Source organism: Pelodiscus sinensis, chromosome 3 (assembly GCF_052426305.1).
Source record: "Pelodiscus sinensis isolate ZL-2025 chromosome 3, ASM5242630v1, whole genome shotgun sequence".
NCBI classification, from domain to species: domain Eukaryota; kingdom Metazoa; phylum Chordata; order Testudines; family Trionychidae; genus Pelodiscus; species Pelodiscus sinensis.
Window position 1 is genome coordinate 21,021,954 of NC_143054.1, and position 27,471 is coordinate 21,049,424.

Below are 27,471 nucleotides of genomic sequence, written 5' to 3' on the forward strand. Positions count from 1 at the left end.
CTCCCCTGCACTCATGGGCTACGTCTAGACTGGCGTGATGTTCTGCAAATGCTTTTAACGGAAAAGTTTTTCCGTTAAAAGCATTTGTGGAAAAGAGCATCTAGATTGGCATGGACGCTTTTCCGCAAGAGCACTTTTTGCGGAAAAGCATCTGTGCCAATCTAGACGCGGTTTTGCGCAAGAAAGCCCCAATTGCCATTTTCGCGATCGGGGCTTTTTTGCACAAAACAATACCGCGTTGTCTACACTGGCCCTCTTACACAAAAGCATTTGCGCAAGAGGGCTTTTGCCCGAACGGGAGCAGCATAGCATTTCTGCAAGAACACTGACAATCTTACATGAGATCGTCAGTGTTCTTGCGGAAATTCAAACGGCCAGTGTAGACAGCCGGCAAGTTTTTCCACAAAAGCAGCTGCTGTCTAGATGCAGCCATGCTGTAGGAGGTAATTTCTCAAAGGTGACCACCAGAAACTTTTCTTACAGCCACAGCCTCCTGGACTGTGATTGGGTGTGGGGAGGCAAACTAGAGGCTCCTCCCCTTTCCCGTTGCTCCTGAATGCCCTGGTTTGGTTGCTGGGGCTGCCAGCAGAGGTTGGGCCCTGCAGCCCCCTGGAGATACCTAAGGTGCAGTACTACAGTAGTAAGCAGTTGGTGAGTTTCCCCCACTTCCCAGGGTGGTGCTCAGGTTTTGGGTTTCAGCCGTGGGGTGGCAGAGCAGAAGTCTGTTCCTGGGGCTTCAAGTTCCAGCCTTGAGCTCTGGCCACACAGCTTCTGGCTCCAACCATATGGCTTCAGGTTACAGGGTCTCTGCTGCCACCCTCCAACCCCCAATCCAGGGCTTAATTTGGCAGGCTTGCCAGGGCTGAGTAAGTCTTCTGTGAAGAGTGATACTTGTAGGTTTGTTAATATCACTTTTCACAGTGGATTTTCTAGCTAGCAATAGATAAAGTTAAATGGTTCCGACATGTATGCTGCTTATTTATTTGTTTTTCCTAAACTAATTAAGTAGTTTAAGGAAAAAGTGTGAGAGCAGCCACCAGCAAGAGGCCGCCAAAAATTTGTCCCGAAAACCACTGCTATAGGACAGGTTAAAAGGAAGGGGCTAAGTAGTTTTCACTATATCCCCTATTATCATTTTAAGCTAGCCTGGGTCTCCAAAATACTACAACACAGAAGAGGCAGGGAGAGACTGGTAGCGAGTAGATGAATAATGTTCACTCTAGGATGTGTTAGTTGGTAGTAAAAAGACAGGGCTCTCTGAAATTTGATTCAATGAGCCAAATTCTCACTCTTTCCCATAAGGTTGCTGGAAAAACCCTGAGAGGGAAGGGAACCACAGGGCATGTGTATAATGATACTTCTGAGTTGTAAGGCATGACCCATGAGTTCTAACATGTACCACTCCCAGTGCTCCTATTGGATGACTGTGCAGAGATTATGCAGCAGCTGTGAATGTGCACTGCGTGTTTTGGCCAGCTCACAAATGCTTACTCTGCAGGCAGTGAAGAAGCAAGAGGATTAAAAAAAGGTAGGCTTTTTGGAGCTTTGCTACTAATACTGCATGTCTGTTTGCATGCTTCCTGGCTCACCTTTTGTTAGGCCATAGTGAGAAAATAAGTGTAGCCCTAAGGTGGCAGCAGAGAGCATGTTCTCTGACAGCTGTGCGGCTACCTGAGATAGTGAGGACCCTGAGGTATATGCTATGCTTATATATTCCTTCATCTTCTCAATATGGGGTGAATTTAGAAGTATTCTCATCACTGACAGGAAGATTCCATGTGCTGATATAACAGAGATACTAGCCCTAGTTTCTTTCTATGTTTTAATTTTAGATAAAGATTTTGGTTATATTGGTTTTAATTGTTACTGAGTAGAATGTGCCTTACTATAAAGTGCTGGCATAGTAAAGCGATGGAGGTTGAGAGAGGGAAAATGGCATAGTGATTGACTCTCAAAGCTGGAAACAAGGAACTCTAGGTTCTGTACCTAGCTCTGGTTGGGTGATATTGGGCAAATCACTTCAATTTTTGTGCCTCAGTTTCCCCATCTGTGAAATGGGGAGGATAACACCTACCTTGCTGGGGAGTCGTCAAAGAGTTTTTAGATCTCAGAGGAAAGGAGAATAATCATTAGTTAAGTTCCTGTGCTACCACAAGAAAACCCATTGTGGATAAAAGTCGCTCTCATCCATGCACAAAAGAATTTCCCTTCTCAGAGGCCTAAATGCCCCCACAATTATGTGAAGCTTGCACTGTGCAGGCATCAAAGGAGGGTAGGTGGCATGAAATCCAGTTGTGGGGCAGGTGATTGCAATATCTGTACGCCATTTCAAGCGTGGGCTTGGAGACAAGAAAATACAGTGGAACTGGCTGGATGGCAGGATCGTAAAAATGGCCATTCTGCATCAGAGCAGTGGTCCATCTACTCCAGGCTGCTTTCTGAGTCAATGGTCAACTGACAAGGGTCAGTTTCAGATGCTTCAGAGAAAGCTATAATACAATCACCATGAGCCAATGATTGGCTTATGCCCTAATTGCTAGAGTTTATATCCCTACTTAATTTTTTGTAAAAAAAAACCTTATTTGTATAAACATGAGCTTAAGTTGTTATGCTTATGCAATTTTCTATTGTCTTCTGTAAATACTGCATTCATGTTGACTTGGACTACAAAACACAGCACTCATTACCACTAATGTATTAATATAGGTGATTAGGCACAAGCAGTCCCTAATGTGACAAGGGACTTTCTTAAAAAAAACTTTGTTAGTGTTAATTTCTAAAAGAGCCATTAGTGTTTGTATTCTCTGTAACTGAACAATAAGATTTTGTTTGTTCTTTGTGTAAATTAAAAACATCTGTGTCCTCATATGAAATAGTTGTTTTTAAAAAATAAGCTGGTCTGATCTAACTAAATACCAATGCTGTGTCCATAATGAGTTACTATTAATATTTGGGAAAGGCAATCATCCAAAGCAAGTGTAATGTCAAAGAACTGGCGGGAGCACACATTTATTCCCTAAAAGTGACAGATAGAAATGCAGAGGTTAGAAAAACAAAATTCTTCTGGATGACTAATAGCGCTTAAATATGCCCTCTATGCCCTTCATAGTACTTGAAATTGGCTCGAATGTTTTGCTGTTACTCTCCAGGAATAACCTCCAAGATACTACTATCCTGGCATTTTCACTGCAGGGACAACACCTCTGTTCATTGGAGCCTGAATTCATGACCTGCAGGATATGTTGGAATACAATGTATTTAATTTGTGGGCTTCTCCCCCTCCCCAGTCTGGTATTTAATTGGATGAGTCTTTTCAAGCAAGTGGAGTGGGCAGACATATGTTTATTTTTATTTATCATCGTGCCTGCTTACAGGATGCTAGATAAGTTGCCTACATGCTTGTTTGTGAGGTTCTTATGGAAAGGAGTTTGCAATTTATGGACCAAGTTCTGTCCTCCTTCCTCATAATGAGTAGTATCTTACTCATAAATAGACTCCTGTTATAGTCTTGGCCTTCACAATAACCTCTGGCAAGGAGATCCACAGGTTGATTGTGAAGAAATACTTTTTTTTTAATCAGCTGCCTAGTAATTTTATTGTATGACTCCTTGTTCTTCTAGAGGAAATTTCTACTTGCGAATAAAAGTGGCAACATCTGGCCCGAAAGCTTAATAATAATCTGAACATGCCAAGGGAGGTGGTGGAATCTCCCTCTCTGGAGATATTTAAGAACAGGTTAGATAGACATCTGTCAGGGATGGTGTAGACGGAGCTTGGTCCTGCCTTGAGGGCGGGGGGCTGGACTCGATGACCTCTTGAGGTCCCTTCCAGTCCTATTATTCTATGATTCTATGATTTCAGTACTTGTACTGCCCCTAGTATCTGAGCACCTCACTAACATTCTGAACATTGCCTATGTGAGGTAGAGAGATACTGCTTCTCACCCCTTACTACAGGCACAAATTGATACATGCCGCATGCCAAGAAAGCATCTCTATTCAGTGCAGCAATTAAGCATGTACTTGTTATTGATTTCAATGGGAGTTATGCATATGTGTAAAAACTTTCCTGGACTGGGCCCCAAAACACCTTGTGTAAGATCTAACCCTCATCCAATTCCCAGGCCAGTACCTGAGTGCAAGTGTAATTCACTCTATTATTTATTTATATTTATAATGGTGCCCAAAATGCTTTGGGCTCTGTATAGACATGGAGAAATACATAGTCTTTGCTCGGAAGAACATTCAGGGATGCAGGTAGAAGAATGCTTTCTATTTCCTGGGTCTCTGACATGGGTCTGGGTTACAAAATGTTTAAATTCATAACAAACTAATATTGTCAGTTTACACAGAGAAAGAGAGAACTAAGCTGGGGATCAGGGTAGACAACCTGAACCCCTGGAGACCAGTGAGGATTATTCTGTTTTTTACGGGGCATTTGACACTAGTTCTGAACTCTGAATCTCAATGATTTTGATCGTGTGGCTGCAGCTTATTCTTAGAATAGTTCCTTCTGCAGTGGTCTGTTTGGCCACTGAGGTGTGTCGACCACCTGGAACCTGTGCTTGCTGCTCTTGTTATACTATAGTCTAAGTGCCTGGGTGGGCATATGCTATTTCTGTCAGTGCCTGAGTGCAATATCTGTACCGTCTAGAATTTCACAAGAAGCAGATTGGAGAGATGTTGGTTGTTCCTCCATCTGTAAAAAGGGGACAGTAGTATTTGTGGAGAATCATTAATTGCAGTTTTCAAAATGCTTCTATAATAGTGTTAAGATTCACTAGCATGTCAGCATAATTTTCCAGTTACTTAGCGACCCCTAAGTCCCATTTGCCAGTTTATGTGGAAAGTTGGCCTGTAGATCTTTTTAAAATTGTTGACAGCACAATAGAGTTGGGCCCAGTTTCTTTATAATGCCCTCTTCTGGGAAAACGAGTTAGTTAAGTTGGGATGAACCCAAAGAATCCTTTTGCTCGCTCATCCAAGCTCCCTAGGACAGCCCTGTGCACAGCGCTCTGATCAGTGGAGGGAGTGTGAGGAGAGAGGTTGAGAAATATTCACAGGCCTGCACAAGAATGTGAGAGTCATTTGCACCCCCATGGAGGCCCTGGATTTCTATACCTGCTCTGGGGTCTCTTACCCCTGATGTCGTCTTGGCAAGGCAGCTAGAATATAGATCTGCTTAGATAATTCAGCAAGCTTGTAGTTGTGCAACTGCAGTGGCTCCATCTGGGATTGAGTGTATCCAGTCAGGCGGCAGAAGTCTCACACAGCTGCAAGACTTCCAACAGCAGAGAGAGCCTCTCCTCAAGTGACTTTCCTTGATCTGGACCACTGGAGATGAGGCTGGTTGCCTGGCTCCTTTGCCCATAAACTTTATTACTTTCTCTGTTCCTCTGGCTCATAGTCTCTGGGTGCACTTTTGTCTTTTTCCATTGGGTGTCTCTCTTCACTTTTGAGAAAAGGCCTTGTCTGATGCTCCCTTGAAATAAGGGACTAACTTCAAGTGCTACTCTGGCTGGCTCAAATCACCCTGCATTTCAGGGATTCAGATGAGAACTTCGTGGCTTCGTGCCTTCATTAGGGTTGCTAGTTTTGGCTGGACATGTTCCTGGAGGTTTCATCACACGACATAATCTGCAATGAAAGATTACTTTTCAATTCCTGGAGATTCCAGGGCAATCCTGGAGGGTTGGCAATCCTAGCCCTCTTTCATGTGAAGGCTAAATTCCTGACTCCGCTCAGGTGCTGGTTAGCAAATGGGAGAGTGAAACTGGTTTTAATTCGGGACACGTCCATCCTGAAATCAGTAAACTGGCTGAAAACTTTGGCATAGGAGCCTCAACTGTGAAGGCTGGTGCTCTTTTAATTTCAGTGAGACCCACTCCATGCCTTTTAAAGGCTTTGTTGTAGTGTTTCATATGCTCCTCCCCATATGGAGAACTGGCTCCTAATCTGTTCCCAGTGATGCTTCTTGCAAAGTGTTCCTCTTGGGTTTGCTGTAGCCTCGGAATAACTTAAACCATGTCTTCCCGAGGAAGCCCTGACACCTGCAGAAGGGTGCGACGATGATTGGCAACCCTTGCTGGAGAGATCTGAGAGGTTGCTGGGTTTATTTTGGAAGCTCCAAAAGATCCATTTAGGCAGTGGAAGATAAAACACAAATTCCACTGGTTGGTGAGACCTGCCTGGAAGGAATCCCAGGTCTCCAGGAAACTGAGGGAGGCCCGATAGGTGGATTAAGTGATGTGTGTTCACATGGAGGTAGTACTGTAACCTGGCTGCCCTACGCTGCCCCTTATAGCACATTAAAAAATCAGCACTGTGTTGTATATTTTTAAGGCATGCTGTGAGGCACCCCGTAACGCATTGCAGAGTGGCAAGTAAAAATCCAACTTGTGAAGCAGCAAACCACAAGAGGGCAGCCTGTGTGACAGACAAAGCATGAAAGCAGCTGGGCCTGTCAGACAACCACAACATAACAGGTGGAAATGGTGCTTCCAGCCTCTATTATGAAGATAGAATGACTAACCCTGATTGTTCAGGCTCTCTGGGGTAATGCACCACATGGTCTGTGCAGCCCCACTGCTGCTTGTGCCAACTGCAGCACTCTTTTGTTTCCTTCTGGGCTGGCCCTTGCCTTTCCACTCCATTGCTGGTCTCTGCATCTCAAAAAACCCTTTTACTGTTACTGATGGGAACCATCTTTCATGCTGCTACTGTCCTGTCTTGAAAGCTACTGTGTTGCTTTCTGGATCTTATAAGAACATAAGAACGGCCGTACTGGGTCAGACCAAAGGTCCATGTAGCCCAGTATCCTGTCTGCCGACAGTGGCCAGCACCAAGTGCCCCAGAGAGGGTGGACCGAAGACAATGATCAAGCGATTGGTCTCCTGCCATCCCTCTCCAGCCTCTGACAAACAGAGGCCAAGGACACCATTTTATCCCCTAGCTAATAGCCTTTTATGGACCTAACCTCCATGAAATTATCTAGCTTCTCTTTAAACTCTATTATAGTCCTAGCCTTCACAGCTTCCTCTGGCAAGGAGTTCCACAGGTTGACTACACACTGTATGAAGAAGAATTTTCTTTTATTAGTTTTAAACCTGCTACCCATTAATTTCATTTGGTGTCCTCTAGTTCTTCTACTTAGGGAACTAATAAATAACTTTTCTTTATCGGCTCTCTCCACGTCACTCATGATTTTATATACCTCTATCATATCCCCCCTCAGTCTCCTCTTTTCTAAACTGAAATGTCCCAGTCGCTTTAACCTCTTCTCATATGGGAACTATTCCAAACCCCTAATCATTTTAGTTGCCCTTTTCTGAACCCTTTCCAAGGCCAAAATATCTTTTTTTGAGGTGAGGAGACCACATCTGTACACAGTACAGTATTCAAGATGTGGGCGTACCATAGTTTTATACAGGGGCTGGCAAAAATTGAAGAGAAAATGGCAATTTCTGAAGGCTAATACAGTAGCAGAACATTTAAACTTAGTGTGTGTCACCATGAGCCATTCACGGTGATGGAATCCCTACCATACAAGGTAGGCTACATGAGAATTGAAACAACACTATACCCTCTATGATAAAAAGCATGATCTTACTCTTAAGAGTTTTATAAGCCAGGGTTGGAAGGAGCTCTCCTTTGCCACTTTATGATGAAATGGGGGAAAAGACCTCACGCTATTTGCATAGTCACACTTCTGTGTTAAAACTCACTTAAGTCTTGTATGCAGGGGTCATGCAACATTGTTGTTTTTGTGCAGCTGAAGGGCAGCAGACCTGTACTTGCTCTCTGTTGCAAACCTAGGAAGCTCTCTGGTTGTAGATTAAATTAGCTGTTACCACTCGAGAGGTCTTGGAGAGGGTGGTAGAATGTCCATCCCTAGAGGTTTTTAAGTCTCAGCTTGACAAAGCCCTGACTGGGTTGATTTAGTTGGGATTGGTCCTGTTTTGGACAGGGGGCTGGACTTGATAACCTCCTGAGGTCTCTTCCAGCCCTATGGTTCTTTGAGTCATTGAGTGGATGTTTTCAGAGAACTATCACAATGTGAAGCATCAGTCAAAAAAAGCAAACAGACTGTTAGGAATCATTAAGAAAGAGAGAGAAAAACATTCCCATCAACTTCCCTTACTCCTCACGAGTAGTAGGAATTCCAGTGTTGATTTAGTGGGTCTTTATTAGACCCACTAAATTGAACGCCAGAAGATTGACCACTGCGGAGTCTATCTTCTCCATAGGCTAGATGTAGCCTAAAACTGACAATATCTTATTGCCTCTGTATAAATCTATGGTACTCCCACATTGTAAATACTGTATGCAGACATGGTCACCTTCTCTCAAAAAAAGATATATTGGCATTAGAAAAAGTTCAGAAAAGAGCAACAAAAATGATTAGGGATATGGAGTGGCTGCCATACGAGGAGAGATTAATAAAACTGGGATTTTTCAGTTTGGAATGGACTATAAGGTGGATAGAAAGCTGGCTAGATCATGAAGCTCAATGGTTAGTGATCAACATTCAATGTTTAGTTGGCAGCCAATATCAAGCAGAGTGCCTCAGAGGTCAGTCCAAGGGCAGTTTTCTTCAACGTCTCCGTGGATGAGGGGATGGATTGCACCCTCAATAAGTTTGTGGATGACACTAAGCTGGGGGGAAAGGTAGCTATACTGGAAGGTAGATACTCTGAGTGACCTAGACAAATTGGAGGGTTTTTTCAAAAGACATTTGAGGTTCAAAAAGGACAAAGCATAGTCCTACACTTGAGAGAAAAATCCCAAGCACTGCTACAAGCTGGGGATTGACTGGCTAAGCAGCAGTTCTGCAGAAAAGGACCCAGGAATTCCCAGAGACGAGAAGCTGGATATAAGTCAACAGTGTGCCCTTGTTGCCAAGAAAACTTAGTGGCATATTGGATTGTATTAGTAGAAACATTGCCAGCAGATTGAGGGAAGTGATTATTCCCTTCTAGTCAGCACTGGTGAGGCCAAATCTAAAATACTGTGTCTATTCCTCTCCTCCCCCCGCCCACACACAATCCAGAAAGGATGTGGACAAACTGGGGAGAATCCAGTGGAGAGCAGTGAAAATGATTCTGGGGCTGGGGTACATTACTTCTGAGCTTAGGCTGAAGGAACTGGACTTAGTTGTTCTTCAGAAGAGAAGAATGAGGGGGGCTTTGATAGCAGCCTTCAACTATCTGAAGGGGCATTTAAAAAAGGATGGTGCTAGGCTGTTCTCAGTGGTAGTAGATGACAGAAAAATAAGCAATGGTCTCAAATTGCAGTAGAGAAGGTTTAGGAAAAATCTGTTTCACTAGGAGAATGGTTAAGAACTGGAATGGGTTACCTAAGGAGGACTTGGAATCTCCATCCTTTGACATTTTTTAGGCCAGGCTTGACTAAGGATGTCATTGGTTAACCACCATTACTGGGTGATGTTTACTGGTTAAGCGGTGGCCGGCCAGGCTGGAGCGGCCCCCTGCCAATGGGATCCTGTTTAAGTGGTTAACCAGTTAAATGTAAAGTTCAACCAGTTAACTGATTAAATGGGACTTTACATCCCTAGGCTTGACAAAGCCCTGGCTGGCATGATTTAGTTGGGGGTTGGTCCTGCTTTGAGCAGGGGGTTGGACTAGATGACCTCCTAAGGTCTCCTCCAACCTTAATCTTCTATGATTCTAATTTTAGAAAAGAGACAGCAGTGCCTCCAAGCTGTCTTAAGCTATGTATGCCTCTGCAAAATCAAGAGAATGTTTCCAGACCATTAGCAGATTGCATTACAAAACCCAGTGCACATGCACATTTTAAAAACCCCTTATAATCTTCACAATTTGGAACCAATTTTCACCAGACCACTAAATGGCATAGCTATAATTTGGTCTGTGGGCGTGAGCCATGAAGAAATTTAAGTGCCTAGATTTTAGAGTTAGACAGCTAAATCTTTGTGTATGGAACCACTCAGTTCCACAAAACTCCCCTCAGCTGCTTCCTAGACATGGCACCTAATTTTCTGCTGTAAAAATTCTCTAGAGGCCTATGTTTTAGACCCTGGTGCATGTGCACTGCAGCTCCATCTTAGGTGTGTGGATCTCCCACCTTAGTCCTAGAGTGATTCACTAACTGGAAGTTTTCCTTCTTACCTTTTTTCTTGCCTATTTACACTGTAAATAGGAGCAAGGACCATCTGTCCTGATATGTATGCACACTACAATGGAATTCTGTTCTTGTTTGGTGCCTCTAATGTTGCTGTCATGCAAATAACAATTGCGCTGCCATTGGCTGTTGCCATTTCAACATTGCTTAGAGACGGTAGATAGCACTGAAGCTAAAGCAAATGGCCTCCAGCTGCCCATTTGCACCTGTGCTTCCACTATTCCTCTGACCCATGGAGCTGCACTGCTGGTGATATACCAAGGAGAACAAGTGTCAACAAGACCAATCAGGCTTCTTTGTAAGTGGGTGTATGTAGATCCAACACAGGGGGAGTCCGAAACAGTACAACCAACCTACTATGTGAGGTGTAACCTTCGCCAGCTGAAAGCTTGGTGTTCAGAAACAGCATTGAGCCAGCACAAGACCTGGTAGATGAGGGGAGTTGGGGTTTACACAAATTCAACAAATCAGGGTTTGCCCTCACTTGAAGCAAGAATTAACATCAGCTCAATCAGTGCCAGCCATCTTGCCCTTCTCTGTAGTTTGGGATCAGGTTTGATGCAGCATTTGGTGCAGCTGCATTGAGGCTATTCTTCCTGTGTAGGCAAGGACTTATTTCTACATTCCTTTGCACCTAAAGCTCCCCAGAGTACAAGGAGAGATGATATCAGGCCCCCAAGTCCCATTCTGTACTGATGTCAGTGAAGGATTAGAATCTAAGGCTTCAGTCAAGCTCTGCATGCCCACAGCAGTCAGCCAGGGTATGTCTACACAGCAGCATTATTTTGGAATAATTGACGTTATTCCGAAATAACATAGTGTGCATCTACACTGCTAGTCTTTATTTCGAAATAATGTCGAGCTGGAGGACTTCTTACTCCGACTCCTGTAATCCTCATTTTATGAGGAGTAATGGAAGTCGAAGGAAGAGTGTTCTTCCTTTGACTTCCTGCTGTGTAAATAGTCCCAAAAGCTGAATTCAGCTATTTTGACTGTAGCTACACAATTGATGTAGCTCAAGTTGCGTAGCTTAATTAGACTTTAGCCCTGCTGTGTAGACATACCCCTAGTGAGCTGCAATGATAGAATCAGAGACTTAACATTTACATTCAGCATGTAGAGGAATTTGCATTAAATATAAGATTTTTTTCTTTCCAGTAAACAGTCAAGTAATCATTAGATACGTTAAATAATTTTGTGGCTCCTCAGAAAATAACACACCATGTATTTCTACCTACTGAAAAATCAGATACCGTGTATCTAGCCCATACAATATCTTGAGCTGTGCAGTTCAACATAGATTAATGTAAGACATGTACAAAATATAAACTTCAGGGAGTTTGTGTACTTTTTGAAACATTGATTCCATTTTTTTAACGTTAAAATGTTTTTAAGTGGAATAAATTGTTTTTCTGGTTACAGTATATGAAAAACTCTTTGCAAAATAATTTATTATATTTTTCTTAAAATATCCATTGACTAACTTGGGATAAATCCTATCTCATTAAAGCAGATTTCTGTAACGTGTAGATTCATAAACAATTTATAAATAAATAGGAACAAAGGAAAATTGCATTTTATTGAATTTTCTGATGAGCTTTAAAGGATATACTGATATCTAAAACAGAGCTATGAAAGAAGTGAAGTACATCAACATGTTTCAAGGCTTCTAATATTTTTTCCAGAACATGAATACTGCAAATTACAAAATTTATTTCAGAATTATTACTGTTTTCTTCTTTTCCCTCAAGAATTGATTTTTAAAGTATAAAAAGATGCTAAAAACGTAAACATGCCTGCTGAAAACAAAATCCAAGAGAGCCTTCTATAACACTCAACAGATGCAAAAATTAGAGAAAAACTTAACACGGCTATTAAAAAGAAGCCAGGAACTTTTAAAACAGGATGATAGAACAACATTGAAAAGAATAATTTGTTGGGTAGGAAATGAGGATTCATAATAACATCAGTAACATGTCTGTGCTTCAAGCTGATTTCTGTTTCGATTTACATTTTATCTTATAAAAACAGCTTTTAAGAAACTTCCTCAAGCTTTATTCTCTCTCACAGACATTTAACACTTTCCCAACGTATAAAGCTTAGCCCCTCATTTTCAAAATACAAGTGGTGTATATGTGGTACGTTAAGATCTGGAAACATTTCATTATCTCCTTAAGAATGCCCTTTTACAGAACCACAAGTCCTGCCACTCATGCTGAAATGGGGATGTTAAAGCTAAAGAGAAGAGAAATTGAAACATGAAGCCGTTCAGCTGCGGCACAGTCTGTCAAAAAGGGATTGAAACACTAATCTTATTGTTGATTTGCATCAGAATCCTTTAACTTTCATCAGGTTTTTTTTAACCTTCTCTTGGAACATTTCCAAACTGATTCTTCAATCCATAAGTCATACCATCTTGACAGGCAGCTCAATCAAGAAAAGAAATTTAATATATCTATTAATTGAAAATATCCTTGAAGCAGTGCATTTAATATTTTCCTTTATTCAAATCATAAGACTTATTTGTGAAGGAAATGGGAAATTGAAACAAACTTTTCTTTTTCTTAAAAAAACCACCTTTCTAGAATACAGATGTACATAGGAACTTATTAAGTTTTTCTGAATTTTTTGTTGTACGCATGTGGCTATCTTAACCAAGAATGGGTTCTGTGTGTGTGTGTGTGTGTGTTTGCATATGTATAAAGTAATTCTTCTTTAAAAAGAGAAGAGTGGAGAAGATTTAGTGCTGCAAATAGAAGTTTTACAAATGGATTACATTTAGAATATTGTAAAAATGCAGAATACGAGAAATTCAAGCTATAAGGTCAAGATATCTTGCTTTCAAAAAAACCATTCTGTGATTTTTCTCATCTGCACACCTGGGTCTTCATATGCGCTCCCATTACGCTGAAGGCTTATTCTGATCTTAGTGGAATTTATTAAACAGATCAGGAAAGTATGTTAGAGTCCTCAGTGATCACTAAACTAGGGTGAAGTTGATAAAGGTTCAAAATAGCCGGCTATATCAATGTAATTTGCTCAGCAGCATTGTAGGAAAAATGGAATGCCTTTTTAAGAGGAATAAGTATCTGGATGCAAACTGAGCTTGAACCTAATTGATATATTTTTTAAATCTTTCTTTGGAAATGTGAACTTAGGTGACTTTATATCCTCTCCTGAATGCAACAAATCATTCTGAAACTCTAACACACTTCAAATGCTTCTCTGTTGAAAAGGAGGCAATTGACCGTAATCAGGTAATAAAATTCAGAAATATTTTTTCCTGTGATAACCTGCAATTTAATGAATCCCACTAGTTTCCAAAATGCCTTTTCCAGGGATGAGCGCAACAATGAAGAGAATAAGACTTTTATGATGTGTTAATTATCACTCTTGGATTGAGGGGAATGTCTATAGAAATCCTAGGACTGAGATTTGGCCTTCTCTCTATCTGATTAGCCCAGACAAACATGGTCAGGCCATATAAATGAGCGATGTTGAAAGCAAACCTATCTAGCCAGCTTTGTGCATTTGAGTTGAGCATGGCAGGGCTGTCCTCTTGCTATCTGTGCTGCTTATTGTAGAGAGAGCGCTTTTCTGCTCACAAAACACGTATGCTTGCATACTCCTTGGGAACGACACCAAAGAATACCTTATAAATGAAGTATGTGTCCCATCAGGGATTACAGCATCATTTGATCAAAGTCCACTGGAAATTGCTCTTGGCAACACAGACATTCCCTGTCTTCAGTCTGCCTGAGCTTTATTGGTGAGGCTGGGAAAAGCAACATGGATTTAAGGGCTCCAACCGGAGGTTTAGAATAGGAGTTTTATTGTTGTTTGTGGGTTTTTAAAATTTATTTAAAAAAAGCATAGTGTGAAATTTGTTTCTTGGATGGGTTAAAAGCATTGGCAATAGACTTACTTCCCTACAAAATTGATCATGCCCTCTATAAGTTGGCTCTTCTCCTATGAAGTAATGCAATACAGGGACCATTTACAATTAAAAGTTTTTTGGCAACCCTGGTGAAATATATTGTCATCAGCTGTAGTACACTGACACAGTTGATAGAGTTAAAGAATGTTTGGAAAACTATACATTTTTTTGGCTTTGAATTTAGTGAAAATCCGGGCAATCAAAATATCTACCTGGCAGCTCATGAGAGACACTTCACGTTAATTATTTCCTTGTTAAACTATCTATCTGACCCTGTGTGCAAGGCTACACATTTGTATACATTTTATAGGGTCTATTTCCTTTATAAATTGCCCATAAATCAGATACAGATTTACTTGGCCACATCAGTTTTTTTGCAATATACATTTTTGCAATTAAAGATGACATGGATAATGCAGTAGAGAAACTAAGTGTTATACATTTGTTTCTCTCTGGAAGGACAGTACTTAGAATAAAGGGAATTTTGCTGTACAGAGCAAAAATTTATCACTCCATTACCCATTGTGTTAAAGTAAATGCAAGACCAATGTAACACCATTGTTTATATTGTGGCTTTTTTGTGGAGATGACAAAGCTTGTGACACATATAAAAACACCTTACAAAATGCCAGTAGATTGTTCCATTACTATACCATTTTCGCTATAAACTGAGCGACATGATTTGTCCAAAACCGCACAGCAAGAGACTGACAAATATACAATAAGTACCCAGAAGTCCTAACCACTAGACACTCTAATATACGTCTCTTACTGCTGCTAAAGTAGTTCTGGGGTCAGTTTTTCACTTGATACAATGCACCTACACTGCCTTTGAAGAGACTAGATTCCTTTCTGGTGTTTTGTGCCCACCATGTTTGGTGTGTAGCAACTTTTTGTTATATTTACAAGGAAGATGAGGCCCTGATCTAAAGTCAGTGGATAGACTCCCACTGAATTCATTGGATTTTGGCTTATGTCCAAATGGAGGAATATGTATATAATGCATACCGCCATATGCAAACATATTTAATAATTATTAAAGTTTATTATTATAATATAAGTTTCCATCCCTAGATTCATTTTTTAAATATTTTCCAGATGAAAAATAGATAGGGCCATATTGTATCATTGGTTGTTAAGCAGAAAGCCCCATGCATGGCATTCTGCTTAAAAACGGATGTAAAAAAGGTGAGTTGAGCACCATTTAAAATGCAGGAAATGAGTGAGATTGAGAGGTTGTCTAAGAGCTTTCAAAGAATCCAGTGTGTGTGCATGCATGCACACACTTTCCAGTGTGTTTTATTTTATCTCCATTTTGTCAGTGTAACTCATAGATTGTGTGGGTTTCCGATAGCTGTTGTGGATTTTTACAGTTTAACAAAAATACTTTGTGTGTAAAAAAGTAACAAAACATATTGTTGACTTCCTTATGTTGTTGGTTCCTTTGTTTGTAATACTGAGCATTCTGTTCTTGGTGCTGTATATTCATGGCACCTGTGTGCGCAGTGGGGCCTGAGACAAGGTGTGGGGAGACAGAAGGGGTGGGGCCGAGGGCAGTCAGCCCTGAGCGCCACACTGACTGTGGCATCCCTCCCCTCGAGCTCTTATAGCTGTATGGAGCGGTGCTCCAGCAGCAATTCAAACAGGCCTGGGGTCCAGCCACAACCACTGCCACAGTAGCAGTAGCAGCAGTGGCGGCCAGGAACTCCAGGCCCCTTTGAGTCACTAAGCCCTGAGGCAACTGTTCCCTTTGCCTCCTCCCCCCATCAGCAGGCCTATATGTGCATTATTCACTAGCTTAGAATGAATGTGTGTGATCTGTAATGTCTAGTCCCAGGACTCTAACAACCTGGTAACCGCTCATGTCCAATGGACACAATGTTGGAAGTGCTTGTGATTTTATGACGAGTCTCTTGATACTTGTTATAGCTCCTGGAGTCAGGTGAATATGTAAGTATCTCAGCTTTCATTTAAAAAATAATGCATTTCTAATCCTCTTGGTTGTGTAGAAGATAAATCAGAAAGGAACCATTACAAAAGTAACCCCATTATTTTTAAGTCAATATCATGATTTTGGGGGGACTGATTGACAGCTTTTCAACTTTTGGGGTTGGCCATGCAGGAGCAGTAGGAGGTTGTGCTGAAACTCCCATCTTTGATTCCCACTGATATTGTGGCTCCTGTATCTATGTATGCTGTTGTAGGGTTGTCACTTCTACAGCTGAGGGTCATGGACTAAATGTTATACTGAATTTCTGTGAACTCCTGATACTTGGTCTTGAACCAAATGCAACTCTGTTTAACTATGGAAATCCTGTGATTTGCTCACTTACCTATGTGTGTCACTGACCTTTATTAGAGAGGGAATATATAGCGGACGTGTTCAGGTGCTTAGTAAATCCATCTATTGGCTGTACTATTAGAATTGTTCCTTCATGGTGACTTGCCAAGTAGAGATCCTTGTATTTGAAGCTGAAGGTCACACATTCTGTTTCTAATGTTATATGTCTGCGACTGTCTGGCAACTTTGGTATTCATATTTAAGCAGCAGTGTTTTATTAAAGTTGAGCTTGCATGTTACTCATTGGGCTGGTAAATTTTCACCCAGGCATGTATACTAAGCAATTTCTTACACATCTTGGACTTTGTAAAGATCACAGTCATTTAATCAGAAATTGGCACTTGAAATAATTTTGGCATCTCCTTGCTGCTCCATTTCTTGGTATTATTTTTCTTTTTTCCATTCATTTTCTCTTTTGATAGAACCAATGGCCATGATACCATATGGGCATACTTAGCAGATTTGAGGCATGGCTGACAAGAAATACATTTTTCCAAATGTGGAACTGTCTCACGGTCAAATGGCTGTGGTACTGGCTGGGCTACTTTGTTTTCTTGGACCGTTTGTCTTTATTTTTTATCCCCTTACTGTAAGAAATGTGGTCCATATGAACTACCTGATCAAAAAATAAAAAAGCTTTGTTTAACATTCCTTCCAGTCTGTGTGCAGGTTCAGCTCAGATAAAATACATTCTTTTTCCAATGCCCATGTACATTTATATAATTGGAAAGGATATTCTGAGAACTACCTGTACCTCAACAGGAGTGTTGCTAATATCTAAATTTTAATCTGAGAGTGAAAACAGCTTATCCAGCATGCAGAACCAATCACAATTTGACTGCAGTGGCGCTAACAACCCCCATTTTCTTATAAACATTAATAACTACTGTGCACATGATCAATGTTGTATAAGCACATTTTCCAATCATTGCATGCTTCCTAGAAGGCTACTTGAGTGATATAGCCCATTTTACCCAAAGCTGACATGTTACTGTAAATAACAATACAGTGAATAGAGCAGAAAAACAACCAAACTTAAGGAAACCCATGTACATTAAGAGAAATCCAACCATGCTATAAATCAGCTAGCAATTGATGATCTCTGTTTCTCATAGAGCAGGATTAAGCTTTGTAGTATTTAATATTGAAGAGACAGAGGAATCCATTCTTGAGTGTGAGCCATGGTGTTATTCCTTTGACTTTTCATCAGTACAGCTGTCTGTTGCCTTCTGAGCAAAATCATGCACAGCGTCATGTTTAATGTTCTGAAGAAAAGAGAACATGGAATAATTATTTTAAAATAAACACCAAAGGGACAAGTATTGTGTTCTTTGGCTTAATTTGTACATGCATGAAATCATTTCTCTAAAAGGGCTTGCCAGTGTCTTGTTTCAAAGCCTGAGGTTTGGAAGAAGCCTACAACTATCGAGCAAGAGTATCAGCCATCCCTCCTGTAAGCGTCAGTACAGCGAAGCCACAAACCTCAGCCACCACAGCTTAATGGCAATAGTTTAGAGATCAGCCTGTCTCTCACAGGTCATTAAACATCACCCAGGCTAAAAATATAACATGGGCAACCAACATGAAAGAGCAGCGTGGGTGCTCATGTCTTACTACAGCAGAGGCCATACCAGCAACTTGCTGAGAGCCAGAAGGCCATACTTACTTTGTATGTAACTTTACCTCCATTTTAAAATAAAATTACAGTATGCATGAGGCTGAGCTACTGGGTTGAATGGAAGAGTATGCAGTGCAGAGAGTCCTTGGCTCTGCAATGTCTATTTTTCCATGGTCACTACAGGTCAAGCTTGTTGGTCTTTTAATGTACAGCTCACACTTATTCAGAATGACTTTCTTCACATGCAGAATGGGCACATAAGTGGGTGAGGATCAGTGTTCCCTCTTATCTTTTCTATCCACGTGTGGATTTTTTCCATCCACGTGCAGAATAATTTTTTATGTGCACCGAAGTATGTGTGAATATGCACCACCAAGAAAAACTTAGTTGTGGATGCTCTGCTAATCATCTGGGTAGCATTTAAATATCTCTTTAGCGAGTACACGAGCACACAGCTTACAGGGAACACTGGAATGAGGATTGTGGTGTATGGGACTATTACAAGCTGAAACTTTGAAATGTTAAGAGGTTTCCTGGTCCTGCTGGCAGGCTCAGAGACTTTGTAAGGAAGCATATGAACTGTCCTCAGCAGTCAGTCTGAGGGAAGCCAGTCTAAGATGAGTGGTGCCTCTCTGTTTTAGGGAACAATTGTTTTGCCTCTCTCTGGTTTTGGGTTCTTGGATGGTTCAGGTTCTGATGTCTCAGAAGCAGCATTATGTTTCAACACTCTGCAAAGATAAAAACATAAAATACTTTAATTTCTCTCTGTGCATGCAGTGAATATAACAGAGACAACAGAGGTGGGATTTGTCTTGGCTCTCTGTTTTTGGCAACTGTTGTATGTTTTAATTTTTTTACTGAATCTTAGGCCAATCTCTAGAAGCTACCATTCACTTTAATGGGAGTGGGGTCAGCCTATATTTGAGGTTCATAATGAATACTAAAAGCTGTGGTTTGGCATCAGTTCTGTGGCGTGTTTCTCTGACTGGTGTTATTTAGATGAGACCCTGTTACTTCCTTATGAGGACTTGACTTATGCAAAATTGTTTGTTTGCTATACCTGAAATTGTAGCACTTGGGCACTGACACACAGTCCGTATAGCTCATTTATTGTTTACTGACCAATTTGTATTTCCAGCCTCTATAGGTAAAACTCGCTCCTGTGCAGAGGACCATCACAGGTCTTATGCCCCACTTAGCCCTAATATTAAAATCTATTCTGAGTCTTTGTCTAGCAGGTGCATTTTCCCATTAGAACAGTTTATTCAGTGCAGAATCTAGAGTTTTTGTCATCTTGCTTGCAACTTTCCTCTTCAGGGCCAGTGACATTTATAGACTTCTTTGAAAACTCATGATCATACTCCAGGCTGGTGTACACTGATATCTGCTCCATGTGCTGAGTGCTTGGTCTCCACCCTGGTTGTCTTCCATACATGCCTAGCCTCCCTCAACTTTTTGTCTTCACTTGGAGCAATCTGCATTATGTTCTTTAACTTACCCTTCTGAAATACATGGGACATGGACATTAGTTCATGTGAGCATAGCTGTAGAACAAGTGATACAGGTCAGCTGTACAAACCCAACCCCTTTCGTTTGAAACTGGAGTTTTCCTTCTCCTTGCTGAACTGCTTGCCAAAGCTTATAATCCCATTTGCTCCCCAAACATGGAATTGAGTCTAATCCCTGCAAATCTATGGCGGTATGAAGAACCTGTCCGAACAAACCATTGGCTAGTCCCAGATTTGCAGATGGAATAGCACTAGCATGTGGAAACCTGAGAGAGACCTGCAGATACATCTCAAAGGGCTACCGAGCACAATATCCTGAGCAGATGTCTGTGTTGCAAATGCTTGCGGGTGTATATTACACCAGCAGGTGCTGAACTGACTGGAACAATGTGCTGGTTTAAAAGGAAAAAAAACACCCTATTTTCTTGACCATGAAACACTGATGTACGGTAGCATTTGCGGAAATGCATAGTTTCCCTGAAGAGTTGCCCCGTCGATCAAAGTGGGTTGAGCTGTATCTGCTTAGTTTTAGCCATGTTTGTCAGTCAGTGGCTAGGGAAAGAAACTTACTCCCCAGCCTGTGCAAAATGAGTCAGCCAAGATGCTGGAGAGAAATCCAGTGTGAGCTTGACAGTGTTCACTATGTCTTTGGAAGAGCTATTTTTATGAAGAATTTGGCTTGAATCCTTGAATTTTGATTATGCTTTTTTTTGTCTTTGCATTTTACTGCTTCCCTGTAACATGTCTTAAATATTGTCTTGATTTATTTCTTTATGTAACTTCCCTTATTTATGAAGATGTAATGTCCCCAGGGTCAATGGGGCCCCAGTTGTTCCATGCAACTGAAAGAGACATTACCTAAGTGGACCATGAATCAAAAGTAGAGCAGACATAGAGAACTATTTTTACAAACCCTGCTTTGACTCTCAAGGACCTGTGCCCAAAAGGCAGATGGGGTGGCCTGTGTGGGGGATGGGAACAGTGCCTCTGGGAGCTGGATTGTGCAATACTTAAGCTAGTGTGTGTGGGGATACAGAAGAGGAGATGGACGTAGGAGGGTTTCTATAATGTCAGCCTTCCCAGCTAAGCTATGGCGGGCACTCTGTACAGAAGGCAGGCCCTGTCTAGGTAGAATCAGATATCACATGCTGAAATGAGCAATTTGCTGCTGTTCATGCTTCTGCAAAAAGTGACCCAGCAGAAAAGTAAGAGCTGCTTATGTTAAAGCTGGTCATAGTGTGGCTTGACAAGAATGCTTAACTCTGAAAAGTGTCTGTGGAACTAGCCTCCAGGTGCATATGTTTGCTGTTTCTTCATGACATTTCTAATGAAATCGAGATCAAGAAATGATTCCTAATGGCCAGGGACTAATGGTTCAGTGTCTGTCTCCCAGATGATGGTCCTGCCCTAGGGAATAGTTCCCTTTCCCTCTGTCCACACACTGCTGTTGTGTGCCCTGTGCTTGTGTGTGGATAGGTGTCACGGGGTGGGACTCACTGCTCTGGCACCTCCTGCTGGTAGCTCCAGGGAATTAGTTTGATCGTCAGCAGGGTACCTCCTTCTAGCTGGTGTCTCTCCCATCCATGCTCCAGACCCACGGTGCTCCCACACCGTAGTGCCCTCTTCGGGAAACTGCCTTCTGGCAATGCCCACTACAATGGTCTCTTGCCCCCTCCCGGGGGTTGTATTGGTGATCCTTGGTCTCTGCTGCCTCTGTGGCCAGCTGTGGTCTTCACGCCTAACCCCTCTGTCGCAGGGGAAAGCCACAGTCTGCATGCCCTCCCCCTTATGGGAGGCATCAGCAGTTCCCAGTTTCACCTGCCACTGTGGCCAACAGTGGCCCTAAAGCCTAGCCCCTCTGTCTCAGGGGAAGCCACAGTCTGCATGGGCCACACCTTGGTGGCAAGGTGAGGTGTAAGGGGAAAGGAAGTGGGGAGATCAGGCAGGTATCAGGCTAGAGCCTTTGTCTCTAGCTCATCTTAGCCCGCCCAGCACTGCTCTACAATGCCTCTCAGGGAACTGGTCCTGCACCCTCCCTGGTCAGGATCCAACTGTTCACTCTCTAATGAGCAGCTCCTTATATAAAGGGCTGCTCCTGCAAGCTACCCTTTGTTGGCTTCTTAAAGAAGAGATGTTAAAATGAGTTTAATTAAGTAACCATGTAACCACTGAAAATTTCAGCGGTTACATGAAGGGCAGTGGCCGGCTCCCTGGGAGCCATCTTTTAAGCTGGCTCCCTGCATGTACTGGCTCCTCCCTGCCTCCCTGTGCTGCCACCTCTGATACAGAAGCAGCAATGTGGGGCAGGCAGGCAGCGCCCCAGGGAGCTGATGAATGTGAGGAGCTGGTTTTCAATTTGGCTTCCCACATGTACTTGGAGCCTGCGTGTAACCATAAAGGTTAACTGATGAACCCAGGCTCATCGGTGAACCGTGTACATTATTACACTTTCACATACCTACTACAAAGCTCCTCTCTGATTGACCAGGGCTCTGTGAAAGCCTTTCCAGCTAGTGCGGGGCAGCTGCCCCACCTGCTGGTACCTAGATTCTATGAGTAGAGATGGGACGGTTCTGGCTATGCTAGTGCCTCCTCCCATCTGTGATGCTAACAGTGGTGTAGGTAGTAGCTCCTCCATCCCTGTTCCTCTGTATCTGAGATCTTCTGTCCTTATCTGTGTAACATTCCCATTGCCTTGGATGGAAGTTTTCCCTGAATAAGAACTATGGGATTTGGTCCTTGTTTTCTGTATTAGATTTTTTTTAAACTAAAAGTTGGCTTTATTTGTCAAGTATTTATTTTCCTTCATTCACCTGGTAATATCCCTTTCCCTCCTCAGTGAATTCAGGATTAGTTATTACCTGATGTTATTACTTCAAAATGCCTGGAACTCTAAGTGCCATACTTGCAGATTTAAAGCATAAATTCTATGAGGTCATAGTATAAGGCTGAAGTGTGTTTATGGTCAGAAAGTAATTGTGTTCAATATATCATCATCTTATTCTATATCAGCTCTTTATACGTGGTTGAGTAAAACGTACAGTATCTTAGTGCTCATTTTAAAACAATTATTTTTAGACCTAGTTGAAAGTTTTTCATCAAAATTTGGTTTTTGATGAAGCAACTTTTAATTAAATGTTTCTGCTTTCTGTGGAAAACATTGATATTTTCCCCTGCATATTTTGATTAAGAAAGGTTGCTGATGCAGTGTGTCATGTCAGTTTTAGTTCACTTGCTGTATGTTTCAATTCTGTTCTATGAATCTCATCTCTCATGATGCACTGCTTTTCCCCTTGCCAAGAAGAGAGGCCATGGTGCATCACGGTAGATGTAGTTTAACCAGAGAGACCAGCCTACATTGAACTACAACTGCTGTGAAGCATTCAGCCACAATATTTTTGTTTCCGATTTTCCATCATATGTTTACAGAAGAGTGAACAGGATCTTACTGCACCAAATGCATCATCAAGAACATTGTCAGTTTGATTCTGACAAAGATATCTTGTTATTGATAATGAGGTAAATAACCTAAAGAAGACAGTTTGATCAATTCCCCAATGGAGTCTGAAAAGCTAAAAAATCATATTTTTGTCTTGTTAACCTAATCAATTTGAAATAGAATCACTGATGAGAAACAACAAAGGCCCTGTCAGCCTTTGTCAAGCTCCTAATCACCACAACTGCACTTTATTCCCTCTGGGTATCCTCTACTGTTTGGACCAGTTCATTACTTCTCATAGATGAGTCTCAGCAAAGTATTATCAGGGTCAGGAAAGATAGGGATAATTGAACAGAGCAGAAGGTTCCTCTTTTATGTGGATTTAACCTTTTTTTTTCCTGATGAAAAGTTTTCATTTCACAAGTTGTGCTACCGTCTTCCACTGGTTTGGCCTGTTTCATGGATCTGTGTTCTTTGGTAGGAAGGTTGAGAGGCATTTTGAAACCCAAGCTAAATAAGTGACAAGCATTTTTTTATTGTTTCCTTAAACACAATTGGTGCCTGCTTCTGTTACTTCCTTTAACCTATTATTCTGAATTTTAATATTCACCCCAAAAGGGAATCCTTTCCTGAACTATAGTTGCATCTTTTCCTTCCTTAGCTTCAGTCATGGGTCTGCACAAACTGGCTTCTTAAGACTGTCATTTATACACCTTAGTCCAGTGGCTATAGATGACTGAAACTGGAGTAGATCTGGTCAACAATTTTGTCACCTTTTTTAAAAGGAAATGACTTTTTAAAATGAATATTTCTGAATAAATTTGTGTTACTCCTGGATTTTTCAGGGAAAAATTTGAGCAAATTATATTTTTTCAAACTTTTCCACAAATGTCAAATGACTGTTTTTTTTTAACCAGTTCTTAAACAGGAAGGAAGGACTCTCTGCATCAGCCAAAGAGGAGGGTGAGCACTGACGAAGGGCTGCTTCCAAGTCAAGAAGAAAAGAAATGAACTTTGACTTTAGAACTCCTATCTGGGTGGGTCTACACAGCAGGACTTACCTTTTGAAATAAGCTGCACAAGTTGAGCTAAGTCCATTGCGTAACTTATTTTGAAATTTGGAGTGTCTATACAGCACGTATTTCGAAATAGAGCACTCTTCTTCTGACTTCCCTTGCTCCTTATACAATGAGGATTACAGGAGTCAGAGTAAGAAGTACTCCAGTTTGACAGTATTTTTACATGATTTCAAAATAACTGCCTGCTGTATAGATGCGGACTAAGTTATTTCAAAATAATATTGCTGTGTAGACGTAACCTCTTTGTTGCATCCTACTTTAGCCTTAGCTTAGATCAGTGGCTGAAATGAGGAAGGTGATTGAGAGCACTGTAAATGGCACTTGTTCTCATGCCATCCAGAGTCTGAGAGCTATTCCAGCTAAATCTAAATACTCTCAGACTTTAAAATATGAACCATGTGTTAAGATGGACCTCTCACGTGAGCATCTGAAACTTCATTGCTTTGAGTTGTAAACCACTGAGTAATGGTGACAAATAGCTGTTTGTTTACAAGAGCATACATGTACGAAGTGCAAGAGAGATTATCTGTGATTTTGCTGTTATATTTGTTTCAGAAGCTGGTGTTCAGAAGGTTATGGATCGACTTCATTCCTGGTCTTGCAATAAAGTTGGCAGATTTAGACCAGACCTGTGTTTGGAAATATTTCTATAGACTACAATTCAGCATGAAATATGTAGCTATTTGACAGAGTGTTCAATATGTCTAACTGCTAGAACAGAGAATAAACCAGCCAGGCAAACAATGAAATACGAAAAGGTTGCTTGTAAAATCATCCTAGCCTAAAGGTGTGCATCTGCCAAGACTGCTCTGTGGTGACATGAATCGTCACAGCTCCAAGAAGATGGAGGATTACAAGAAGGTGGGGGAAAACAGAGAGGCCAGTCTGACTCTGCCAACAATAGCAGGTTGCAATACTTAATCTTAGTGCTAATGCCAGTGTGCTTCAAAGCTGCTGTTGTTTTTATGAGTTAAAATGCAGAAAAGGCTAATCTGTATATTTATGTCTGTCTGGAAATGCTATAACGGCCGATGCCAGATCCAAAGGGTTGGCATTCCCATGATGTGATCTGAAGATCAAATGAAAGTGCCAGAACTCAACTCCCTCACATGGAAGCGGAGGCAGAGAGAGTGGGTTAATGGAGGAATTCAACAGAGGGATTTCTGCAACCCAAGATTATTTTTTCATTTTCTAGCAACAGAAGTTTCCTAGATTATTCTAGAGACATATGACAGGTAATTGCCCTTCAACAATCACTACTCCATTCACTACAAGGCATACTGACTCTACGAACCATATAACTTGTACTACAACTATAACTTATATGATTATTTTTAATGACTTTAGTGCTAATGAAATGACAGACTGAAAGTCCTGAAAGCTGAATTCTTTAATTCTCCATAGAACAAGTGCAGCAAGCATCGTGGTAGTGCATGTTTCATTGTACTGCCGTACTAATGTGACTGATGTGTGTCAGCTCACAGAGGCAGGGCCCAACAGGGCTGTGGATTCACTTCACGACAGAGTCGATTAGGGATAGTTGCTTTTATTAATCTTATTACATCGCGACTATTACAGGCTTAATATTGCCAGATGGTCACACAGCTACTGCAAAGTAATACACCAATAAGCATAGGCAGAGCAATTCATAAAAGAGTAACAGGCACTTGGAAATGCTTATGCCCCTTCAGTCTGCAGGAAGTCTTGTTCCGGTCACCTCACACTTGGCCACAGTGGATGTGGCTCCAGCTAGAGGGATCCAGGGCACCCTTCGAGGTCTAGGTCCCTGGTGAGACTTGTAGAGGGATGGGACTCCCAGTGTTCTTATACTTTAGCTGTTTACTGAGTGTGCGTGAGTTGGCCCAATGCCACTCTCAACATTCCCACGGAGCAAAGAGCTGAGGTCATGATATTTATCCCATACTTGGCTCTCAGCTAGCAAGCATAGGGAGTTGCAGCTGATGAAGGCTGTCTGATAAAGAACACCTGGTATTTTTGCCAGCAGGACTCATGGCTGACCTACAGGAATACAAATTTAACCCCTGCAGGCCTACCTATGGCTTTTTATGTGACAAGGTAGTATGGTGGTCACCACTGAAATGTCAACATTTACCAATAGAGGCCACGGCCTGTTACCCCCCCTCCCCCCGCAGATACCATGTTGTCGCCACTAAAAGTAATAATTTACCATTATAGTTTGGTCTCTCGGCCCATTCAATCCATGACAACTCTCTCAGGGATCACAGCAAAGTTGCTAATTGTGGTTCTGTCTTGTGACGTCATGCCTTTCCACTAGTACCTGAATAAAGGTCATTGGCACTGTCAAACAGCAGTGACCTTCTCCAGGTTTGAGAGAGTAATGTGAAGGTGAAGAGCTCCATATCCCACTATCAATCCCCTGAGCCACCCAATTATCTCTGCAATAAACAGCAGTTAGAAATGTAGAAATATCACAGTGAGATATTAGGAAAGTAAATACCATAGATAAGGAGAAACAGGCAGGTTAAGAAGCACTGGGAATAACTAATGCAGTATGAGAAACCAGTTGATCACTCAGTGGAAGAAAGCTCTGGAAAAGAGGAGGGTTCAGATATATCCAGACACTTGTTTCCAGAAGGGAAAATATTATCATGATTTGTTGCTGCTTCAAACTAGTATTAGGTTGCATGAACTGTTACAGATATAATATATGGATCTGTCTTTTGTATTGGGTCCTGTCATGGCCATTTCCTTGCTGTCTAAAGGTTTGTTTGATAGTCTGTCTCTAGTGGTTTGTATACAGCTTTACCAATCAAGAGTAATTATATTTTGGCTGGATTAAGGCAAAGACAGTGACTGGTAGGAGTATGTTTCCTTGGCTTTCTATGTTGATAGGACAGATTTTTGGCAGCTGATTCTGCCAAGGAATTGGGGGTTAAAACAAACTTTGAGCAGTTTTGTTTTGTTTGTTTAAGAGTATCTATTACTGCAAGCTTGATTTCCTGCCCCCTGTAAACTGAAGCAGAGATGAAATATTCATTTTGATACAAAGGTACTCCATAAATGTTTGTTGTAGGATATTGAATTACTGTAAAAATGAGTAGTCCTGTGGCATCTTAGACACTAACAAAAATATATAGTATCGTGAGCGTTAGTGGGTAAAACCTACTTCATCAGCTCATCACCCACTAAAGCTCGTGATACTATATATATTTGTGTTAGTCTCTAAGATGCCACAGGACTACTCGTTGTATTTAAAGTTAACAGACTAACATGGCTACACCTCTAGAATGGCTACACCTCTAGATTACTGTAGTTAGTCATACTTATCTGTGTCACAAAGTTGGTTCTACTATATATACAATATATACAGAAAAGTGGTACGGTCATTTTCTTTAACACTTAGCTGA

At 41.4% G+C, this 27,471-nt stretch overlaps 1 long non-coding RNA gene across 2 annotated transcripts in view; it reads left to right on the top strand.

Moving 5' to 3' along the window:
- The first annotated feature begins 309 nt into the window (after positions 1-309).
- The window catches only part of LOC112543789 (uncharacterized), a 69,265-nt gene continuing 42,103 nt past the window's right edge, over positions 310-27,471 (top strand). Inside the window, exon 1 of one of the 2 annotated variants that reach the window (XR_012902490.2) lies at positions 310-651. This is a non-coding gene — a long non-coding RNA (uncharacterized LOC112543789). Of the gene's footprint in view, positions 652-1,335; positions 1,529-27,471 lie in introns of those variants that run through there. The other variant, XR_016349108.1, reaches the window with a different exon arrangement.